General features: G+C 42.0%; 1 protein-coding gene across 1 annotated transcript in view; it reads right to left on the bottom strand.

The window, feature by feature from the left end:
* GALNTL6 (polypeptide N-acetylgalactosaminyltransferase like 6) overlaps positions 1 to 25,131 on the bottom strand; it is a 1,828,331-nt gene that overhangs the window by 1,292,014 nt on the left and 511,186 nt on the right. The window lies entirely within an intron of this gene.

The raw sequence follows: 25,131 nt of genomic DNA, 5'->3' as shown, positions 1-25,131 counted from the left end.
TCACTGAGGAGTTGTTTAGTAATCTGAGGATCACCGACTCATTTGAATATTTGGGTATCATTATCTCTGCTAAGATTCAATACTTCCTACAGTCAAATTTTATCCCATTTATAACCAAATTGAAATCTAAAATAAAGATATGGCTCTGACTTCCGTTATCTAGAGCCGATAGAATTTCTTTGGTGAAGATGGTGATACTGCCTCAATTATTGTATATCCTCAGGAACTCCCCAGTATGGATTGAAGATAATTTTTTTTATTTGATTGAGAGAATTATCAATGATCTACTTGTGGGGACGAAGCGAGTTAGGCTTAAATTGGAGCATTTTTATAAGCCGATGGATCAGGGAGGATTAAATCTTCCCTATTTCAAAGGCTATTTTATAGCATCACAGTTATGTAGAACTTTGGTCAAGATGTCGCTACACGATAATATGTTTTCTCTACTGGAAACTGGGCAATTTACTAATCCCCAGTAGGACTATACAGTTGCTGCAAACCTACTTATTAAGTCCTGGAGTACTATTAGATATTGGTTTGGGATAAAGGGATCTCTCTGTTGTACCCCCTCTGGCATAATTATCATCTACAGGCCCTAGATGAGCTGGTTGGGGATCAGTACTAGCAAAAAAATAACATATGGTATCTTACAGGTGGTTGGAAATGGTTATAGTCTTTCCTTTTTGGAGTTAGCACAAAGAGAAAATATTTCTAACTTATCTTGGTTTCTGTATTTTCAGCTACATTCGGCACTTTCTAGTATTAAAAAAAAACAGCTTTTTGATAGTGCTACCTCAACATTTTTGCATGATTTGATAGCAAAGTCGGCACAGAGCGTTAAGACTTCTCAATGTTATAAATATTTACTTAAAGCACTATTTATTCATTTACAGTCCCCTGTGCAAAAAGCTTGTAGAGGGGGTTGCCCAATGATTCAATCGGCGGTTTGGGATAATATATTGAGGAATGTGGCATTAGTATCTCATAATTTTAATCATACACTGGTTCAATTTAATATTCTACACATAATTTATATTACACCTTTTTGGCTTAATAAATGGGGTTTGAGAAACACTTCCAATTGTCCATGGTGTGAGACACCTGAGGCTGATCATCTATATATGTTTTGGACCTGTATAGAATTAGAAGAATATTGGAGGGCAATACACAACTATACTATTCAAAAATTTTAAGTGGCGATTCCATTTATGGTAGAGTTCTGGATTTTGAATGATCTATCCAAGGTTGGGTGCCATAAATATAAATGGAGTCTTTTGCTAAACATAGAAACATAGAAACATAGAATGTGTCGGCAGATAAGAACCATTTGGCCCATCTAGTCTGCCCAATATATCTGAATACTATGGATAGCCCCTGGCCCTATCTTATATGAAGGATAGCCATATGCCTATCCCATGCACGCTTAAACCTCTTCACTGTATTTGCAGCTACCACTTCAGCAGGAAGGCTATTCCATGCATCCACTACTCTCTCAGTAAAGTAATACTTCCTTATATTACTTTTAAACCTTTGCCCCTCTAATTTAAAACTGTGTCCTCTTGTGGTAGTTTTTCTTCTTTTAAATATGCTCTCCTCCTTTACCGAGTTGATTCCCTTTATGTATTTAAAAGTTTCTATCATATCCCCTCTGTCTCTTCTTTCTTCCAAGCTATACATGTTAAGGTCCTTTAACCTTTCCTGGTAAGTTTTATCCTGCAATCCATGTACTAGTTTAGTAGCTCTTCTCTGAACTCTCTCTAGAGTATCTATATCCTTCTGGAGATATGGCCTCCAGTACTGTGCACAATACTCCAAGTGAGGTCTCACCAGTGTTCTGTACAGCGGCATAAGCACTTCACTCTTTCTACTGCTTATACCTCTCCCTATACATCCAAGCATTCTGCTGGCATTTCGTGCTGCTCTATTACATTGTCTTCCCACCTTTAAGTCTTCTGAAATAATTACTCCTAAATCCCTTTCCTCAGATACTGAGGTCAGGACTGTGTCGAATATTCTATATTCTGCCCTTGGGTTTTTACGCCCTAGGTGCATTATCTTGCACTTATCCACATTAAATTTCAGTTGCCAGAGTTCTGACCATTCTTCTAGTTTTCCTAAATCCTTTTCCATTTGGCGTTTCCCTCCAGGAACATCAACCCTGTTACATATCTTTGTGTCATCAGCAAAAAGACACACCTTCCCATCGAGGCCTTTTGCAATATCACTTATGAAGATATTAAACAAAATTGGTCCCAGTACAGATCCCTGTGGAACCCCACTGGTAACATGACCTTGTTTTGAATGTTCTCCATTGACTACAACCCTCTGTTGTCTGTCACTCAGCCACTGCCTAATCCACTCAACAATATGGGAGTCCATGCTCAATGACTGCAGTTTATTGATAAGTCTTCTATGTGGGACAGTGTCAAAAGCCTTACTAAAATCTAGATATGCGATGTCTACTGCACCTCCACCGTCTATTATTTTAGTCACCCAGTCAAAAAAATCTATAAGATTTGTTTGACATGATCTCCCTGAAGTAAACCCATGTTGTTTTTCATCTTGCAATCCATGGGATTTTAGATGTTCCACAATCCTATCCTTTAATAGGGTTTTCATTAATTTGCCTACTATTGATGTCAGACTCACTGGTCTATAGTTGCTCGATTCCTCCCTACTACCTTTCTTGTGAATGGGCACGACATTTGCCAATTTCCAATCTTCCGGGACGACTCCTGTTACTAATGATTGGTTAAATAAATCTGTTAGCGGTTTTGCCAGCTCACCACTAAGCTCTTTTAATAATTTTGGGTGTATTTCATCAGGCCCCTGTGACTTATTTGTCTTCACCTTAGACAGCAAACTTAGAACATCTTCCTCTGTAAAGATACATGCATCAAATGATTTATTAGTCATCCTTTCTAGTGGAGGTCCTTCTCCTTTTTCTTTTGTAAAAACTGAACAGAAGTATTCATTAAGGCAGTCGGCTAGCCCTTTATTCTCTTCTACATACCTTCCGTCCTTTGTTTTTAATTTAGTTATAATGTTTTTGACAATACTCTTGATTGCACGGACTTGGTTTTCCTCTAATGCTCCAAGTATTGACACATGGCTAAATCTCGTAAACAAGATTAACCCCTTCCTGCATTATCACGTACATGCATGTGGGGGAATGTGGTGCTTTACCGCATTCCCACGTACATGTACGTGATGCGGTTAAACTGTCAGCGCGCGGAGCGATGCGCTGTCAGTTCAGTTTTGCAGACACACCAGGGTTGCTAGGCAAACAGTGACGCCTGCAGGGAGAGAATCACAATGCTCCCCTGCCGGTGATCGCTGTGATTGGTCCATTACCGCAGATGAACCAATCACAGCGCATTGACGCCATTCAGGGAAGTACTCTGAGCGTCCCAATTCCTGACAAGGAAGCGATCAGAGAAGGAGCTATAGTCAGAATTCAGTCACCAGTGTTTTAAGCCCTTTTAACCCCTTCAGTGCCGAAACGCTGCTCTTCTGTGCCCTAATCAGTGACACAGATCAGTTCTGTGCCTCATCTATCAGCCTGTCATCATCAGTTCTGTGCCTCATCTCCTGCCTCACACATAATTGACCCCTTCAGTGCCGTTTTGCCACTCTTCTATGCCTTTCACTCCAGCTTGTCCAGCCTGTCCGTCAAGACACCTGTCACTCCAGCCTGTCCGTCAAGACACCTGTCACTCCAGCCAGTCCGTTCCGTCAAGACACCTGTCACCCCAGCCTGTTCGTCAAGACACCTGTCACTCAAGCCTGTACGTCCATCAAGACACTTGTCACTCCAGCCTGCCCGCCTGTCAAGACACTTGTCATTCCAGCCTTTCCGTCCATCAAGACACTTGTCACTCCAGCCTATCTGTCTGTCAAGACACCTGTCACTCCAGCCTCTCCATCCATCAAGACACCTGTCACTCCATCCTGTCCATCCGTCGAGACACCTGTCACTCCAGCTTGTCCATCTGTTAAGACACCTGTCACTCCAGCCTGTCCGTCTGTTAGAAAACCTGTCACTCCAGTCTGTCCGTCCATCAAGACACCTGTCACGCCAGCCTGTCCATCCATCAAGACACCTGTCACACACTCCCAAGTTACATAAAGAAAAAAAAAAAACATCTGTGCTACCTGTGACACCTGTCAATGACTGGCAAGTCACTCAGGGAGTTTTTATCCTAAAAAATATACAGGATTTTAGTTCTCTGTTCAACAGTGGAGATGACATTTCATCTTCCTCAAATCGTTCATCTAATGATGAACCCCCTCATAAGGCGTCCTAGGGGTAGTGCGCAGTCGCAGTCCCGTACAAGTGACTCTTCATGGATCTCCACAGAAAATGATGTGTCCCAAGTGCCTGAATTTACAGCAACTCCAGACATCAATGTAGATACCGGAAGCAGCGTTTTGGTGTCCGTCTGACGAAACTGAGCCAATGTAAGTCAATGGGGACGGATCCATTTTCACTGACACAATATGGCACAATAGAAAACGGTAGAAACTTTTCATAAAAAGAGGCTAAATTTAATTTATATATATATATATATATATATATATATATAATTATATAAAATATATATTTAGAATGTCTAATATATTATAATATATGTAAATATATTATGGCTAAAAACATCAGTAGTAGTTTCCCACATATTATGCATTCATATACACTTACCTAAAGAATTATTAGAAACACCTGTTCTATTTCTCATTAATGCAATTATCTAGTCAACCAATCACATGGCAGTTGCTTCAATGCATTTAGGGGTGTGGTCCTGGTCAAGACAATCTCCTGAACTACAAACTGAGTGAAAGAATGGGAAAGAAAGGTGATTTAAGCAATTTTGAGCATGGCATGGTTGTTGGTGCCTGACGGGCCGGTCTGAGTATTTCACAATCTGCTCAGTTACTGGGATTTTCACGCACAACCATTTCTAGGGTTTACAAAGAATGGTGTGAAAAGGGAAAAACATCCAGTATGCGGCAGTCCTGTGGGCAAAAATGCCTTGTGGATGCTAGAGGTCAGAGGAGAATGGGCCGACTGATTCAAGCTGATAGAAGAGCAACGTTGACTGAAATAACTACTCGTTAAAACCGAGGTATGCAGCAAAGCATTTGTGAAGCCACAACATGCACAACCTTGAGGCGGATGGGCTACAACAGCAGAAGACCCCACCGGGTACCACTCATCACTACTACAAATAGGAAAAAGAGGCTACAATTTGCACAAGCTCACCAAAATTGGACTGTTGAAGACTGGAAAAATGTTGCCTGGTCTGATGAGTCTCGATTTCTGTTGAGACATTCAAATGGTAGAGTCCGAATTTGGCGTAAACAGAATGAGAACATGTATCCATCCTCTGATGGCTACTTCCAGCAGGATAATGAACCATGTTACAAAGCTCAAATCATTTCAAATTGGTTTCTTGAACATGACAATGAGTTCACTGTACTAAAATGGCCCCCACAGTCACCAGATCTCAACCCAATAGAGCATCTTTGGGATGTGGTGGAACGGGAGCTTCGTGCCCTGGATGTGCATCCCTCAAATCTCCATCAACTGCAAGATGCTATCCTATCAATATGGGCCAACATTTCTAAAGAATGATATCAGCACCTTGTTGAATCAATGCCACGTAGAATTAAGGCAGTTATGAAGGCAAAAGGGGGTCCAACACCGTATTAGTATGGTGTTCCTAATAATTCTTTAGGTGAGTGTATATCAGAAGTATGATTTTTTTTATACACAGTACAGACCAAAAGTTTGGACACACCTTCTCATTCAAAGAGTTTTCTTTATTTTCATGACTATGAAGGCATCAAAACTATGAATTAACACATGTGGAATTATATACATAACAAACAAGTGTGAAACAACTGAAAATATGTCATATTCTAGGTTCTTCAAAGTAGCCACCTTTTGCTTTGATTACTGCTTTGCACACTCTTGGCATTCTCTTGATGAGCTTCAAGAGGTAGTCCCCTGAAATGGTCTTCCAACAGTCTTGAAGGAGTTCCCAGAGATGCTTAGCACTTGTTGGCCCTTTTGCCTTCACTCTGTGGTCCAGCTCACCCCAAACCATCTCGATTGGGTTCAGGTCCGGTGACTGTGGAGGCCAGGTCATCTGGCGCAGCACCCCATCACTCAACTTCATGGTCAAATAGCCCTTACTTTCAAAGTTTCCCCAATTTTTCGGCTGACTGACCGACCTTAATTTCTTAAAGTAATGATGGCCACTCGTTTTTCTTTACTTAGCTGCTTTTTTCTTGCCATAATACAAATTCTTACAGTCTATTCAGTAGGACTATCAGTTGTGTATCCACCTGACTTCTCCTCAACGCAACTGATGGTCCCAACCCCATTTATAAGGCAAGAAATCCCACTTATTAAACCTGATAGGGCACACCTGTGAAGTTAAAACCATTTCAGGGGACTACCTCTTGAAGCTCATCAAGAGAATGCCAAGAGTGTGCAAAGCAGTAATCAAAGCAAAAGGTGGCTACTTTGAAGAACCTAGAATATTACATATTTTCAGTTGTTTCACACTTGTTTGTTATGTATATAATTCCACAGGTGTTAATTCATAGTTTTGATGCCTTCAGTGTGAATCTACAATTTTCATAGTCATGAAAATAAAGAAAACTCTTTGAATGAGAAGGTGTGTCCAAACTTTTGGTCTGTACTGTATATATATATACACTGCTCAAAAAAATAAAGGGAACACTTAAACAACACAATGTAACTCCAAGTCAATCACACTTCTGTGAAATCAAACTGTCCACTTAGGAAGCAACACTGAGTGACAATCAATTTCACATGCTGTTGTGCAAATGGGATAGACAACAGGTGGAAATTATAGGCAATTAGCAAGACACCCCCAATAAAGGAGTGGTTCTGCAGGTGGTGAGCTGACCACTTCTCAGTTCCTATGCTTCCTGGCTGATGTTTTGGTCACTTTTGAATGCTGCCGGTGCTTTCACTCTAGTGGTAGCATGAGACGGAGTCTACAACCCACACAAGTGGCTCAGGTAGTGCAGCTTATCCAGGATGGCACATCAATGCGAGCTGTGGCAAGAAGGTTTGCTGTGTCTGTCAGCGTAGTGTCCAGAGCATGGAGGCGCTACCAGGAGACAGGCCAGTACATCAGGAGACGTAGAGGAGGCCGTAGGAGGGCAACAACCCAGCAGCAGGACCGCTACCTCCGCCTTTGTGCAAGGAGGAACAGGAGGAGCACTGCCAGAGCCCTGCAAAATGACCTCCAGCAGGCCACAAATGTGCATGTGTCTGCTCAAACGGTCAGAAACAGACTCCATGAGGGTGATATGAGGGCCCGACGTCCACAGGTGGGGGTTGTGCTTACAGCCCAACACCGTGCAGGACGTTTGGCATTTGCCAGAAAACACCAAGATTGGCAAATTTGCCACTGGCGCCTTGTGCTCTTGACAGATGAAAGCAGGTTCACACTGAGCACATGTGACAGACGTGACAGAGTCTGAAGACGCCATGGAGAACGTTCTGCTGCCTGCAACATCCTCCAGCATGACCGGTTTGGCATTGGGTCAGTAATGGTGTGGGGTGGCATTTCTTTGGAGGGCCGCACAGCCCTCCATGTGCTCGCCAGAGGTAGCCTGACTGCCATTAGGTACCGAGATGAGATCCTCAGACCCCTTGTGAGACCATATGCTGGTGCGGTTGGCCCTGGGTTCCTCCTAATGCAAGACAATGCTAGACCTCATGTGGCTGGAGTGTGTCAGCAGTTCCTGCAAGACGAAGGCATTGATGCTATGGACTGGCCCGCCCGTTCCCCAGACCTGAATCCAATTGAGTACATCTGGGACATCACGTCTCGCTCTATCCACCTACGTCACGTTGCACCACAGACTGTCCAGGAGTTGGCAGATGCTTTAGTCCAGGTCTGGGATGAGATCCCTCAGGAGACCGTCCGCCACCTCATCAGGAGCATGCACAGGCGTTGTAGGGAGGTCATACAGGCACGTGGAGGCCACACACACTACTGAGCCTCATTTTGACTTGTTTTAAGGACATTACATCAAAGTTGGATCAGCCTGTAGTGTGTTTTTCCACTTTAATTTTGAGGGTGACTCCAAATCCAGACCTCGATGGGTTAAAGAATTTGAATTCCATTTTTTTTTTGTTTGTGTGATTTTGTTGTCAGCACATTCAACTATGTAAAGAACAAAGTATTTCAAAAGAATATTTAATTAATTCAGATCTAGGATGTGTTATTTGTGTGTTCCCTTTATTTTTTTGAGCAGTGTATATATATATATATATATTTTTAGTAATTACACATTTGTTTTGTGCCATACATTTTTTACAATTACAAAAAAAATATAAAATATATAAATTTAATTTAGCCTCTATTTCTGAAATGTTTCTGCTGGGATTCGAGCTCACAGCCTTCTACATTAGAGCCAAGAACTTTAACCTCTACGCTATACAGCTATATGTTAACCTGCACTGAAATATGAAATGATTCTTCTGCTGTATAGGAATACTTACTACATGACAAACTACTATGAGGTTTTTCTGACATAGTTTATCATTCAGCTTTATAGCTGAGTGGTTACAGTGTAACTGCCATTTCACTACCAAATATGAAATTCCTAACATATGTGATGCTAAAGGGAAGATATTCATGAAGCTGTATTTTTCAGCTAATTTTACCTTTCTAATGTCTGTATTCAGCCCTTAGCAACTATATTCCTCTGTGCCTGTATTTCAGCTTCTTCCTAAAATGGCACCTGCTGCACTTCCTATGGTGATGTTTTCACTTTCTTGAGGCTGTCTTGTATTTCCCTCACTTCCCATAAGCCCTTGCTCTCCTCACATGCACTAGCACACAAGCAGGACCAATCAGAATGCCCCCAGACTATATCTTTGCAGCCAGGTGCCCCCTATACTTTAGTAACACAACCAAATACTCACCTAGTTCCTCCTAGCAAGCTGCATCACAGCTCTACCCTCCAGCAGCGCAATGCACACTGTCAGATCGCGCTGCTGTGAAGGAATACAAGAGCAGCCCTGATTCCCTCCAGCAGCGCAATGTACATTGTCAGATGGCTCTGCTGTGAAGGAATACAAGCGCACCCCTGATTCCCTCTAGCAGCGCAATCTACACTTACACATCGAGCTGCTGTGAAGGAAGACAAGCGATGCTGATTCCCTCCAGCGGCATGATGTGTATAGTGCATTTTCACTTAGGGTAAGTAGGCATCACAGACCCCTTGCAGGCATGAAGGCTGGGAGGAGGAGCCAGTGTCCTACAACACTGTGAACGCGCTTACAGGGCTGAGCTTCTCCTCCCAGAGCTGATCCGTCTCTTGTTTTGAAGATAGAGAAGACGGACTGCACATGTCAACGCACTGAGGAGAGGGCTGTACAATGGTAAAGTGGCACATATTTATTTGAGTTTTTATCATGTAAAACAGAAAATGATTAAATTTTAAAACACAAATGAACATATACCGTAGGGTACACTATACCATTACAGTATAAAAAATTAAATGCCAGTTACACTTTAAAGTCCTTGCCTCTAAAGTAGAAGGTTGTGAGTTCAAATCCCAGCATAAACTTTTTAGAAATAGAGGCTAAATTAGATTTAAATACACTGGGTGTCCCCAAGCACTGACTCCGTATATGGACATAGCTATATATGGAGTCAGAGCAGGGGCTCTTAAGCTGCTGACTCACACTGGGGGATTCCCTCACTGTACAGCGATCTTCTACATAGACCTCAGTGGGACCCAGCACCCTCCCCTCTTCAGAGCAGAGATTGCCTGGTTTAATGCTTGGTGACTTCCATTGTACTCGGGTGCTCTGTAGCATCGCAAAGTGTTCTACTCGAGCACCAGAGCACCCAAGCACTTTGGTGCTCTATCAACACTAGTTTTCAGTACTCAGACTCCCATTAATGAGAATGTTAAAGGTACAATTCCATGAGAAAGCAGTCTTCAATCTCAATATTCATATAAAACAATTTATTTGAGTTTTTATCTGTTTTTATTTTTAATATTGGCAGTACTATGCCATTAAAACTAAATACAAACTATTGCCCTCCTAGGATCACACTGTCAGTTTACTGTGGGGAAAAATGTTATCTGTTAGAAAAATAGTAGACTGTAGAATTTGGTTAAGAGGATGACATCGTTGTTGCTCTCTTGATAGGCCTAGTTAATGATGCTCAACTGCAAAAGCACTTAGCAGTGTAATGGGTGATACTATATTCACTCAACCATTCCCTTCTTTGGTTGAAGTGAATGTTCTGACTGAGGAAGGGAGGTAAAGAGGCAAAGAAGGAAAACAAATACATGAAGTGACTTCAAAATTATATCCACCAAGCCAACAAAAAATATACTGAATATTTATATATAGGCTATAAATATGTAATTACATAAAATTTGATGAAGCTGTCCCTTTAACCCTTTCCTAAAGTAAAGTTGTTTTTTTTTGCTCCTGTCTTCCTAGAGCCATTTTTTATTTATTTTTGCATTCGCATAGCTGTTCACAGATCCCTGTGTTCTCTTCACTATTAACTTGCTTACCGCCAACGAATAGATGAAATTGCAGCACATCCGTCCCATTCACTTCAATGGAATGGATCTATCCTAATAAGTAGAGAACATCTTTTATTGATGCAATTGTTCTGCTGGATTTATTTCAGGCTGGTTGCTCAGCGGTCGTGTTTTTTTTCAAGAGGCATATACTTTCTGCTGTAGCTCTTTCCCTGTAACTGTCATAGCTTCCAACAGAAGATATGGCTGGCGGCAGTTGAGATTTAGACTGAGTGTGTGCGACCACCTCAGTAAAGTGAACAAGAAATTAGGAAAACAACAAACATCAGGTGGTGCTATACTTTTAAATTGCATACTACATTTTTAGTTACATGCAATTACAAAACTATTCAGATTATTTATGAATCACTGTAACGACAAGTGTGGGGATTCGCTCTGATAGACAGTACAGAGGCAAATTGCCAGTTCTTAAATTAAACTTCCGTGCTTATTCACACACTTGAGAAGGGAGTGGTCAGTCATCAGGCGGAATGTTCTCCCCAACAAATAATAGTTGAGATACTCGAGTGCCCACTTGATAGCCAGGCACTCTCTCTCCACTATACTATACCTGGTCTCGGCTGGGGTGAGCTTGTGGCTTAGGAACACAACGGGATGCTCCTCCCTGTTGACTTCCTGAGATAGTACAGAACCGAGGCCTACTTCGGAGGAGTCTGTCAGCACTATGAATTAACGCTTAAATTTGGGAGTCACCAAAACCAGAGACCCACACAGGGCCGACATCAAAGCGGAGAAAGCCTCTTCCGCCCGGTCAGTCCAGTGAACCAATACTGACTTGTGTCCGTTCAATAACACTGTCAATGGCGCGGCTACATTAGCAAAGTGGGGAATAAATCTCGTGTAATAGCCTATCATTCCTAGGAATGACTTTACTTGTTTAGTAGTGACAGGTCAGGGCCAATTTCTTATCTCCTCTATTTTGCTTAATTGGGGTTTGATCACTCCGCGCCCAATGACATATCCCAGGTATTTATCCACAGACCTTCCCCCACCCCATAACAGTGCCATCCACAGACCCCCCTTTAACAGTGCCATCCACAGACCCCCCCACCCCATAACAGTGCCATACACAGACCCCCCACCCCATAACAGTGCCATCCACAGACCCCCCACTCCCATAACAGTGCCATCCACAGACCCCCCACACCATAACAATGCCATCCACAGACCCCCCCACCCCATAACAGTGCCATCCACAGACCCCCCCACCCCATAACAGTGCCATCCACAGACCCCCCACCCCATAACAGTGCCATTCACAGACCCCCCCCTTAACAGTGCCATCCACAGACCCCCCCACCCCATAACAGTGCCACCCACAGACCCCCCCACCCCATAACAGTGCCATCCACAGACCCCCCCACCCCATAACAGTGCCATCCACAGACCCCCCCACCTTTTAACAGTGTCATCCACAGACCCCCCCATTGCCGCTCCAGTACAGTTATAAAATGTGTAATTCAATTAATAATGATTCATGCTGCCCCCTCTGTAGTATAACATTCAATATATCCTACTCACAGGGCTACTGTTATATCGTAATGCAGGCCGGCCGGGCAGACGAGCGGCAGCGTGACTTACTGACGTCACTCAGTCACGCTGCCGCTCGTCTGCCCAGCCGACCTGCATTACGATATAACAGTAGCCCTGTGAGTAGGATATATTGAATGTTATACTACAGAGGGGGCAGCATGAATCATTATTAATTGAATTACACATTTTATAACTGTACTGGAGCGGCGGGGCCGGAGCACAGTGAACGCACTGGCCCCCAGCTCCTCCTCCCAGTCCCTCCCCGCTGATACATCACAGCCTGCGATGCTGGAGCATGGCGGGCTGCGATGTCAAAAGGTGGCGGAACGCCATTCCGGTGCGTTCCGCCAGAAAAAAAGCCCTGCCTCTAACCCTATCACACATTTTTTTGGGGTTAGCGGATAGTCCTGCCTTCCGAAGGGAGTCCACTACAGCCTGTACTTTGGGTAGGTAACTTTCCCAATCGGTACTATGGATGTCAATATTGTAAAGGTAAGCCAAAGCGTACTGACTATGTGGACGCAGCACAATGTCCATAAGCCGTTAAAAAGTGGTGGGGGCACCATGCAGACCAAAGGGTAGCACCTTGAACTGATACAGCCCTTCAGGTGTGATGAAGGCAGTTTTCTATTTGGCAGCCTCTGTTAAGGGCACCTGCCAGTACCCTTTTGTGAGGTCCAAAACAGAAAAATACCAGGCTTGTCCTAACCTCTCGATAAGCTCATCCACCCGGGGCATGGGATACGCATTGAATTTGGAAATCTCATTCAGTTTACGAAAATCGTTACAGAACTGGAGTGTCCCGTATGGCTTGGGTATTAGCACTATAGGACTAGCCCACTCACTTTTAGACCCCTCAATAATGTCTAGCCTCAGCATCATCTGCACTTCCTCTGAGATGGCTTGTTGCCGAGCCTCGGGAAGCTGGTATGGTTTTAGCCGGACTTTCGCCTGAGGTCAGTGACAATGTCATGCAGAATTGTGGAATAGCCTCCAGGGAGATCTAAAAACATATCAGTTTCCGGCTAATAAACTCCCTGTCCTCCTAAGCCTGCTTAGAGGAGAGTCTGTCAGCAATTCTTACTGCGGCAGCTGCTTCCCTTGCTTCAGACAGAGGGGCCGAAACCGCTTCCCTTAGAAAACCTGGCCGAGGTCTGTCTTTAGTACAGGATTCCTTTTCTTTCCACAGTTTGAGTTGATTCACATGGTACACCTACTCCGGCATTTGCCTCACTGGCTGGTGTACCTTGTAATTTACCTCTCCAATTTTTTCAAGTACCTCGTAGGTCCCCTGCCACCCGGCCAGGAACTTACTGTCCACGGTCAGCACCAGAACCAAAACCCGATCACCTGGGTTAAAGATCCGGACTCGAGCCTGCCGATTATAGATCCGACTCTGTTGCATCTTGGTAACATACTCAAGGACAACTCTATGTGGAGTGGGTTGCTGTTCCCACGCCTCTTTGGCTTTGTACAACTAACTGTGAGGATGTCTGCCATATAGAAGTTTGAAGGGCGAGAACCCAGTAGAAACCTGGTGCACCTCTCGCACAGCGAACATAAGATAGGGCAGAAGAAGGTCCCAGTCCTTCCCATATTTAGACACCACACTTTTTAACATGGTTTTTAATGTTTTTTTTACCTTTCAACCAGACCGTCCGCTTGCGGATGGTAAACAGACGTCCGTAACTGTTTGATATGCAGCAACTTACAGAGCTCCCTCATGACCTTAGACATAAAAGGGGTCCCCTGGTCAGTTAGAACCTCTTTAGGTAGCCCCACTTGGGAGAACATTTCCATTAGCTCCTTAGCTATCAGTTTAGCCGATGTATGTCACAGTGGCACCGCCTCCGGGTACCGAGTGGCATAATCTAGAATGACCAGGATGTGTTGGTGTCCTCTAGCGAACTTCGGTACTGGGCCTACGAGGCCTACGCTCAAACGGTACCTTGATTATCGGAAGAGGTACCAAGGGACTTCGGAAAAGGTGCTGGGGGCTAGTTGCCTGGCAGGTTGGCCACCTCTCTAAACACACTGGGCCAATAAAACTGTTGTAGTATCCAGTCCTGTTCTTTCTGCATTCCCAGATGCCCCCCAAGAACATGTTGGTGGGCTAACTGTAACACGAGTTTGCAATAAGCCTGGGCACCACTAACTGTTCAATATGTTCACCCCGCAGTTGGTTTACCCGAAACAACATATCTTGATGAACCACAAAACAGGAAAACACAGACTCTGCCCCTAGTTGTTGTGGTTCACCATCTACATCCCCCAAGCTCGGGATATGGTTTGGTCTCGGTGTTGTGCAGTACCAAAATTATCCCCAGAGACATTAAGGTTGGCCAGCTCAGGCCCCCGCGGCAAGTCCTCTACATCTCCCACCATTACATTCAGTGTTGTTGTCCCCCCTCTTTCACCGAAGTGGCGGTTACCCCTTCCGCTGGCCCTTCGGCCTTGGGTTCCCAGGGTTCTGGCCTCCCCCTGGAGCCGGGCCACTCTGCTGGGGTTACCCCTGTCTCATAGGTATCAGTCACTCTCGTAGCAGGCCACAGTACCAGGAAGCCCGGAAAGTCTCTCCCTATTATAAGTTCGTAGTGTAAATTTGTGGCAACTGACACTTTGTGAGTCCACCTGCCGGCCCCTGTGGTTAGAGACACCAGGGCGGTGGGATAGTCTTTTAAGTCTACATGGATGCACATGACCCAGACTTTCCAGCCAGTATACTCCGTGGACCGTACCAGGGGAGCCCTTACTAGGGACAACATACTTCCTGAGTCCAGCAGAGCCTCCGCTGGAGTGTCTCCCTCCTCCATCTGGCACAAGTGGTTTAGAGTTTCTGGGGTACCTGCTGCACACAGCTTTCTGGCATATAACGACTGACGGTAGCCATAGTTAGTATCCATGGGTTCCACCTAATGTGGACAGTCAGCTCTTACATGGCCAGACTCCTGACACCACCAGCAGACTATCGGAGCCAGGTTCATAGTGGGTACATCCCGGGTGGGTTTGGTTGGTACAAGTCGCCGGGTCTGGGATGGATATTTATGGGATTTGACTGCCCCCCTCCCAAAAGAACCCCCGTAAGATTCTTAGGAGCCTCGTGGCGCTCCACCAGGTCCACCATTTCCAGTGCATTGCCAGGAGATACCTGGCTGATCCAGTGCTGGAGAGGGGGTGGCAGAGCCCTTCAGAACATATCAGCCAATAGTCTATCCAGCATAGCCGTGGGACTCAGCACATCAGGCTGTAGCCACTTTTGCAAGAGGTGGAATAAGTCATAATACTGGGGTCTCGTAGGCTCCGCCGGCTTAAACCCCCACTTATGTACCCGCTGGGCCCAGACCAACACATTCACCCTGAGTCTTGCCAAAATCTCACCCTTTACTTTTTGGCTGATTGATCGTCTGGCAAGTCAAAATACACTTGCTGGGAATAGAATGCCAGGAACGCAGCGACGACCTCAGCGCACTGGTCTAGGGGGTAGCTTCTCCCTGATGGCCACTCTCTCATACATCGCCAGGTATGTTTCGATGTCGTCTGTGGGGGTCATCTTAGGAATTGCGGCACGGACTGCTTTCTTCGTTTGGGGTTGCTCCTGCTGTCTGCAAAGCCATCACATGTTCAAGCAGCAACTGGTTGGTCTCCTGCTGCTGCTTTTTAGCCTTGTATTGGTGCAGGTTTGTCTCTTGCTGCTGCAAATCAGCCTCCATGAGGGCCTTCACCACAGCCTCCATTTTGTTGTAGGGCACTAGTTGTAATACAGCTGATTTAATGTATGACAACCGTGCCTGGAAAAATGCAGAACCCAAAAATATCGGCGTTCACGCCAGCCTCACTGCTTTTGCACGCATCCTCCACTAGATGTGGGGATTCGCTCTGGTAGACAGGGTGTGCGGACACAGTACAGAGGCAAATTACCAGTTCTTAAGTTAAGCTTCGGTGTTTATTCACAAATAAAGCAAAAACAAAACGTCACTTTGCAGTCTTGGTGTTAGTTCACACACACAATGGAAACAGAGCAAAAATCACCTTGTTGGCAGTTCTGCCACAGGAGGCTTTTAGGGGACCCATTTCCCTTACATATGGGTCTCAGCCCTCCAGCATGGCACAAGCCTCAGATCCCAGCACACACACCTCCTGAGCTCCACTGTCAGACTGAGGTAATCCTTCTCACCTGGCAGTGCTGGCTGGTTTTTAGGCCTGGCAAATCCCATCCTGGAACATGGGGAGTAGTCACCCACCCAGCACTTTGACTACTCCCAGTAAGAGCCGTCCCGGATAAGCTATATAGCCATACTAAGTATTAAGGTGTCAAACAGCAACTGCTGCTGACACATAAAAACCGGCTCTTACTCCACTGAGGCCAGGAACCTCAGTGACTCATACCTATCATCCACGATGATTCCTTGTACCTTCTTATACAAGCATTAAAGTTACATTTGCAAAACATGCCAAAAAGAAGACACATGAATGTAATAAATATAGATGTGCAAAAAACCTGACCAAAACTCTCGGGCATATGAGAACCATAAAAAGAGAAAGGTGAATAGAAGAACACAAAATGGGATTTTTCACAGCTACAAATTTAGGACACAATAAGACCTAGAGTGGAGTAAATCTGAGAGCTGATTTAAAAATGAAATGGAACAGTACACTAAACCTTTCCGCCTCTGTTTCTAACTTATGCTAAATCATTGCAGAGCTATATGTCTGGATTCTCTTGGGGAAAATCTTGCTCATTACTGCATATCATGTACTACAGAGTATTCAACTATGATTCATTAAATCTTGCATTTAGATGTATGTTTCTGAATTCCTCTAGCAATTTCAGCACTTACAAAATATTATTGCATTCCTTTTGAACCTTGATTATAAGAAATGTATCAGGTTAAATCACATAATTTTTAACGTTTGCTATTTTCATACTTATAGTATAATAAGAGTTTGTCGCCCTATCTGTAAAGTCAATTTGAAATAGGAAAGAATTCGAGCTACACTTGTGTTATCAGCCTCTACAAGGGCCATAATAGCTTTCTTTGCTACATTGATGTAAATTAGGAAAATTACATTCTGAGAACACTGAAAATAAAGGTTTCCAAAAAAAGATAGACTTTTCTGTATCTTAGACTGTATCTCTTGCAGAAAAGCATTGCTCTCCGGTGCATAATAGTAACAAGAAAAGGTATGCTTGTCAGAATGGCAGTAATTAAAAAGAAAATTAAACCCAGTGAGCTGCAGATAAATTAACTCATGTTATTTAGCAATGGAATATCTTGTCAGATGTCAAACCGTTCAGAGTATACTAGGTCTATAGGCCAGGGCTACATGTGCAACATTACAGGAACAATTACAATTCAGACATCATATTGGGGGACAATATTTGTTTTTTGTGTGCCAGAAAACTGGCTGCATCATAGTGTTTTATGATAAAGTCAGCTCATATCTGATCATGAGGCTATTGCAATGTACTCACATGATGATGTGATTACTCTGCAATAGCCTATCTTTAGATAGAGACTAAATGTACCATAAATTACTATGAAACAGTCAGTTCAGGTCCGAGGAGTCTCAGTCAGCCCAGGGGATGCAGCCATCATACTGGCCGTGTTTCCCAGACCGATCACAGTCGTGTGAGCCCCACTTGCCACTTTTCAAAAAAGTGGGCATTGTGGGGTAGGGAGTAGGCAGTACTGCATATTTATTACAATCTAAAGCAGGAAACTGGAATAGATTATACTGGAAGCATCTAATGGATATCCTCTACATAACTCAATTTTCTTTAGGCCAGTGACTACGTCAACCATATATAAGTGACCTCCATTTAAAGCTGCAGGCAATAAAGTCTGGCAGTTAGATATAATGTGTCAGGGATCCCAACAGACACGAGGCTGAGGTAATTATCAAAGCCTTATCATTGGTGTCCTACTAGCATTCAACATCCCCCAGCATGATGCTGCCACCACTGTGCTTCACTGTAGGGATGTTATTAAGCAGAGGCTGGGTTCCTCCAAACATGACTTTTAGAATTGAGGCCAAAAAGTTCAGTCTTGGTTTCATCAGACCAGAGACATTTGTTTCCATTAGGTGTTTTTTGAAAACTTTCTTTTTCCGGTGAAATGCTTAGTTCTGGACAGCCTGTCATAAAGCTCAAAATTGGTGAAATGCTAGAGTGATGGTTCAACTTCTGGTAGATTTTCCCTTCAGCATATAGGATCTTTGGAGTTAAGGAAGAGTTACCATTGGATACCTCTCTTACAAAGGCCCTTTTTCTGGTAGGATGACGAGCTTTAGTAAGAACCCTGGTTCCAATTTTCTTACATTGAAGAATTATGGAGTCCACTGAGCTCTTAGGAACTTTCATGGCAGCAGAATTTTTTTTTAACCCTTCTCCAGATCTGTGCCACCACATACTTGTGTCTGTGATCTCTACAGGCAGTTCTTTCCTCCTCATGGCCTGATAAGCATTGAAAGCTGTCAGACAGGGTGTGTCTTTCCAAATCATGTCCAATCAACTGAATTTGCCACAGATGCACTCCGATGAAGGTGTATAAACATCTCATGAGATGATCATAAAAAATAGGAGTTTTCAAGTTTCATAGTAAATGGTCTGGATAAATTTATCCAGGTAAAATGTGTTTTTCCTTTTTAATAAATTTGCAAACAGTTCTTAAAGAGGACCTTTCACCTGGATATCCTGAATATAATTATTATCCTAATACGAATGGGCAGCTCTTTAGAAAAAACTAAAGTGCCAAGACATCATTGGGGGCCCCCCTATAAGGTAGGATAATAATTAGATTAAGGATATCCAGGTGAAAGGTCCTCTTTGAATTTACCTTTTACTTTCTCATTATGGGATATTGAGTGCAGACTGATGGGTGAAGACTTGATATATATATTTTTTTTTTTAGCACAAGGCAATGTAATATCACAAAATGTAATAAAAATTGAAAGGGTCTGAAGACTTTTGGAATGCACTGTATTTCAGGTAAATATATACTATCAGACATCCCAATACAAAACAGGGCACCTCACTTAATATTCATGTCATTACTTTCTTCTATGTGTGTGCTCACATCAGGCTTAGTATGCACATGCAGAGTGCAGTATGTGTCAGGCGATATCATAGGTGAATGGAGGTCTTTGGCTGTGTTTTGTAAGGGTATTTTTAAGTGACTGATTGCTTCTCCCCTTTAATTCTGTTTAATACTCTGTGTAATAGTTTATAAGTTTCCCTTGTAATGAATAGTGTTGATCACAAATATTCAAATTTCAAATTTTTATTGCGAATATAGGTAATTCGAAAATTCGCAAATATTTAGAATATAGTGATATATATTTGTAATTTCGAATATTCAAGATTTTTTTATTGCGAATTTTCGTAATGCGAATTTTTCAATTGCCGAGTAAAAACATGATTTCTCCCTGCTTCTTGCTTGTGGGCCAATGACTCGGAATATTCTAAAACAAGAATATATAGCAATATACGAATGTAGAGCAATTTAGCTTATATAGTACTATAATCTTCTTTGTCTAATAGTTGTAATTTTTTTCTCATCTGAAGTTCAGATTGGAAAAAAATGTTAACTATTGAAAAAAAGATTATAGCACTATATTAGCTAAATTGCTCTATATTCGTTTTTTTTCCGAATATTCGCTATACTACTATATATTCTTGTTTTAGAATATTACGAATATTCGAAAAAACTAATATATTTGTTTTTTCTAATATTCATAATATTCTAAAACAAGAATATATAGCAATATAGCAAATATTCGAAAAAAATAAAACTAATATAGAGCAATTTAGCTAATTTAGTGCTACAATCTTATTTGTCTAATAGTTGTACATTTTTTTTTAATCATTAGCTAATATAATGATTATAGCACTATATTAGCTAAATTGCTCTACATTCGTTTTTTTCTAATATTGGCTGTATTGCTATATATTCTTGTTTTAGAATACTACGAATATTCGAAAAAACTAATATATTCGATATAGTGCTATGACTCATTGGCCCACAAGCAGGAAGCAAGGAGGAATCATGTTTTTGCTCGGCAATTGAAAAATTTGCGATAAAAATTTGCATTATGAAATTTGCATTTTTTCTCATCTGAAGTTCAGATTGGAAAAAAATGTTAACTATTGAAAAAAAGATTATAGCACTATATTAGCTAAATTGCTCTATATTCGTTTTTTTTCCGAATATTCGCTATACTACTATATATTCTTGTTTTAGAATATTACGAATATTCGAAAAAACTAATATATTTGTTTTTTCTAATATTCATAATATTCTAAAACAAGAATATATAGCAATATAGCAAATATTCGAAAAAAATAAAACTAATATAGAGCAATTTAGCTAATTTAGTGCTACAATCTTATTTGTCTAATAGTTGTACATTTTTTTTTAATCATTAGCTAATATAATGATTATAGCACTATATTAGCTAAATTGCTCTACATTCGTTTTTTTCTAATATTGGCTGTATTGCTATATATTCTTGTTTTAGAATACTACGAATATTCGAAAAAACTAATATATTCGATATAGTGCTATGACTCATTGGCCCACAAGCAGGAAGCAAGGAGGAATCATGTTTTTGCTCGGCAATTGAAAAATTTGCGATAAAAATTTGCATTATGAAAATTTGCATATTACACGATCATTACCTTGTTGATTTTTCGAGTAAAAAAATCATAGCATATAACGAATATTCGAATTTGCGAATATTCGCCAAATATTCTACAAAATATTCGCGAAATATCGCAAATTCGAATATGACTACTGCCGCTCATCACTAGTAATGAAGTGTGTTAGAGAGAGAAACCCATCCCCCATTGTGCTGATAAGACCACATTCCTGAGTGATCTCAGGAGACATGCATGATGCACATTGGAGGAGGGGCTAACAGGTGAAAACTCTGCTACCCAGTTTGTCTCAAGAGATTTCACCAGGCCTTCATTCTAGGTAGGATGTAAGTGTGGCTTGCCCTATTTCTCTTATACACCCTGGGGTGTCGGTCATGTGTTATAACGTAGTAGACAGCTATTGGTTATAGCATGATTGATGGAGTCTCCACACCATTTAAGCTAGTGATGTTTATTTACTTTTTATTATTCAGTATTTGATTTCTTTGTGTTATCATATATTTATTCACTTAGTAAATATATTTATTCACGTAGCCTGCATAAGCTTATTCATTCACACAAATTTTTTACATTCACTTTACATTACAGGGTGATGTATACTAGTATATGTTATACAGTGGGGTATGCTAGGTCTTTGCATTGTGTACCCACAATGGGAGATGTTCCAGATGTATATGTGCATAACTTAGCTTTATAATGTCATGTGAAATGAGCCATCCTGTATTTTGGACCTCTTAAGACTACTGGAATTGGAGCTTTTGGGTCCTTTTATGCACGAGGGCACAGATGTGACTGCAACCTCTGTACCATATAGTTATACCGCTAGAGACATGTTGGGTTATCTGGGATTTTTTCTAGGATTATGGACATGTAACAGTGTATTCACATATGAATAAGTACTCAACCAGTTATTTTTTAAGTTGTGTACAATGGATGAAAAAATGGTTCTCTTTATGCACCTACGGTATCCAGCATCCTGAGCCAGACAGAGCAATTTAGCATGTAATCTGGCACATAGGAACCTCAGGGCAAAACTGATACTGTTGAATACAAAACTGGTCCTGGGACACTATTGGTTCGGTTTTGCCATTGGTTTCCCTAAAGAAATATATATTGAAAACTAAACTATTTTCATAATTTATAGATGGCCTTATATGTGCCTCGCTAACACCTGATATGCTCTGGTAGCTTTAGACAGTAGTTCTAGCACTATATTTGCCCACTGTCACATTTATTACTAGCAGTGGCCAATTTGACTGCTGTACAGAACTCTGCTCCATGCAATCTGCAGAGAGGGGTCTAATGAGGCTTTACAAGAGGCTGAGGCTAACATGCTGGACAATGCAAACAAAATAACAAAAATGCAAATTTACTTTTCAATGGGTTCTGTCCATCAGTTTATGGAACATCATTTTACATGATAAAATAGTGAACTTGCAGGCTTTTATAAGGTATAAAATGATTAGATTAGTGTCAGTATGCAGTGCTAATTATCAGAACAGGACCTCCATTTTACTATAACTGATGAGAGAAGGGGCTTGTAATCTGCACTATTCAATAAAATCTTTATTATGTATCAGTCACTAGAGTTTATTATTTGCATCATAGTTGTGATAACAATGTCCCTACTGTATACTAACCACCAGATTATAGTTTGTTGTTATACTGGCTAATGGACTGTCTATTAAAATGGGTTAAGCTACAAGTATTGTTTATGCATTGCTCCTCCAGTTAAAAAGAAGATCAATGATAAATGGTAAAACTATCCATTTCTTATCCCATTAGCAACTATGCCAAATATATAGATGTAGCAGCCGTTATTGCATGCTAAGCTATTATTGTAGCATTGTTCGAATTGTATTATAATGGAATGGTAGGCTTTGTTAATAGCACAAGTGGCTTCAGCTGTTATGATATATGTAAGCCTCATTAGTCCATTCTATTATCTCTTTCATCTGGACCGCTTTTATGTATTACAATGTATCCTCTATTTCTTTCTATTTTCTTTCTATTTTCACAGCCTTTATTCCAAATTCTCAGAAAACCTCTCGAATGGTAAGCCCTTCATAATTTTCTTATCCCGTTCATCACGCAATCACGTCATTTCTTCTCCACCCACAATTGGTCACGTTACTCCAAAAACTCTCAACCCCACCTCTTTCCCTTTCATGACGTTCACATCACATGATCCAATCGCCCAATGAGCAGTCACTCCTTATGACGTTTCTTGAAAGGTCCTCAAGACAAAGGTAAAAAACTCATTGATTAATTCCACCCAGAAAAAATACTTCTTGTTCTATATTTTACACTAAACACGGCTTCAGATCGAACTCTATGTTCACGCCGCTCGGTTGCAAGGTCCCTAGTTGGTAAATCCATTGTACTTCTTTTCGGTTAATTTGTAGCAGCGAGTCGCCTCCTCGCCAGTGTGGTTTAACCACTTCCACTCCAGCGAACTTCAAACCCCGCGGGTTCTTACCATGCGTGAGCTTGAAGTGAGCTGACACACTGTGACTCATCAATCCTCTCTTGATATTCCCTATATGTTCCTGGATCCTTACTTTCAACTTCCTCACTGTCCTGCCAACGTATTGGAGTCCGCAAGGACACTCCAATACGTATATTATGCCCTCATTCTCACACAAGCAATTTCCTCTTATTCGAAACTCCCCTCCATTTTTATTGGATACAATACAGTTAAGTGTTCCCATTCTTCCTTTTGTGTTCCGATTTTTACACCCGGTACAGAACCCACACCATGTGAACTTCCCTCCCTCCTTGCCCCGCTTTGCACCCACTGGAGGGATGGCACTGTGCACCAGCTTGGTTCTAATGTTTGAAGCATTCCTAAAAATAAAAGAAGGGTTCTCAGGTATAACCTTTCCTAGTATTGGATCATTTTTAAGTGTACCCCAGTTCTTTCTAACTGCTTTTTTGACAAAATCCGACATTGAGCAATATCTTGTTGTGAAGGAAAACCTGTAATCCCTCTCATTCTTTTTTTCTTTCACACTTTCCCTTTCTTTCTTTTTCTCATCTTCTACAGTCTGGATGCACAGATCCAGGCTGTCTTCTTCATACCCCCTTTCAAGGAAGCGGTCTTTTAACACCTTATACTGTGATCTATAGTCTTCCACCATAGTGCAGTTTCGGGCCATTCTTTTGAATTGCCCTTTTGGTATATTCTTGAGCCATGGTTTATAATGGCAACTTTTCATGTCAATATATGAATTGACATCCGTCTCTTTGAAAAAGGAACTGGTTTTAAAACTACCATCCTCTATCCTTATACACAGGTCCAAAAAATGTATGGAAACATTGCTAATCTCCCCCACAAACCGCAAGTTCCATTCATTGTCATTAAGCTGGTGGATAAATGTCTCGAGTCCCTCCTTCTCTTCCTCCCACACTAGGAGGCAGTCATCGATATATCTCCTCCAGAGGGTTAACCTACCCCTGGGGGTGTCTGCCTCTAGTGTGGGAAGGATAGTGCTCTCCTCCCATGCCCCCATGAAGATATTGGCGAAACTGGGGGCGAATTTCGCCCCCATCGCCGTGCCAATGCGCTGTACATAATGGGAATCCCGGAACCAAAAATAGTTATGTTCAAGACAGTAGTCCAAACACTTCAGGATAAAATCCCCCTGTAGATCACCTATTTTGGGGTCTTTTTTTATTCTGCTCTCTACCGCTTTTATGTCAAGTTTTTTGGGGATTACTGTGTACAGGGATGCCACATCAATTGTGGCCATCCATGTATTCAGTGTGGACGGGCTCAGATTTTTCATCAGCTGTATTACTGACTCTGTATCCTTCAGATGTGAGGGGTTTTGTATAACATACCCCTGTAGATAAAAGTCTATATATTCTGTGATTTTACATGTCAGGGAATTCAACCCCGAGATTATCGGCCTCCCCGGGGGGTCAGTAAGGCTTTTGTGCACCTTTGGCAGGTGATATATCACTGGCACAATAAGATGTGGGACGGTCAAATATTCAAACTCCTTTTTATTCAATATCCCTTTTTTGAGGCCATCAATTAGTAAGCCATCAAGAATTTTTTTATATTCAAGTGTGGGGTTACTTTTTAGCTTCTTATATGTAACCTCATCAGATACCAGTCTTAACATTTCGGATTTGTATTTATCTCTATTCATCACGACCACCCCTCCCCCTTTGTCAGCGGGCATGATTATTAGGTCTGGGTTCTGCTCCAGATCCTTTAGGGCCTTCCTTTAACCAAATTTTAGGTTGTGTGTCACCTTGCTCGTATCCATTTCTTCTAGTTCTTTCAGTAAGCCTGTTTTAAATGCTTCCACACA

This window comes from Bufo bufo, chromosome 2 (assembly GCF_905171765.1).
Source record: "Bufo bufo chromosome 2, aBufBuf1.1, whole genome shotgun sequence".
Taxonomy (NCBI): Eukaryota; Metazoa; Chordata; class Amphibia; order Anura; family Bufonidae; genus Bufo; species Bufo bufo.
This window is presented reverse-complemented; position numbering and strand designations above follow the sequence as displayed.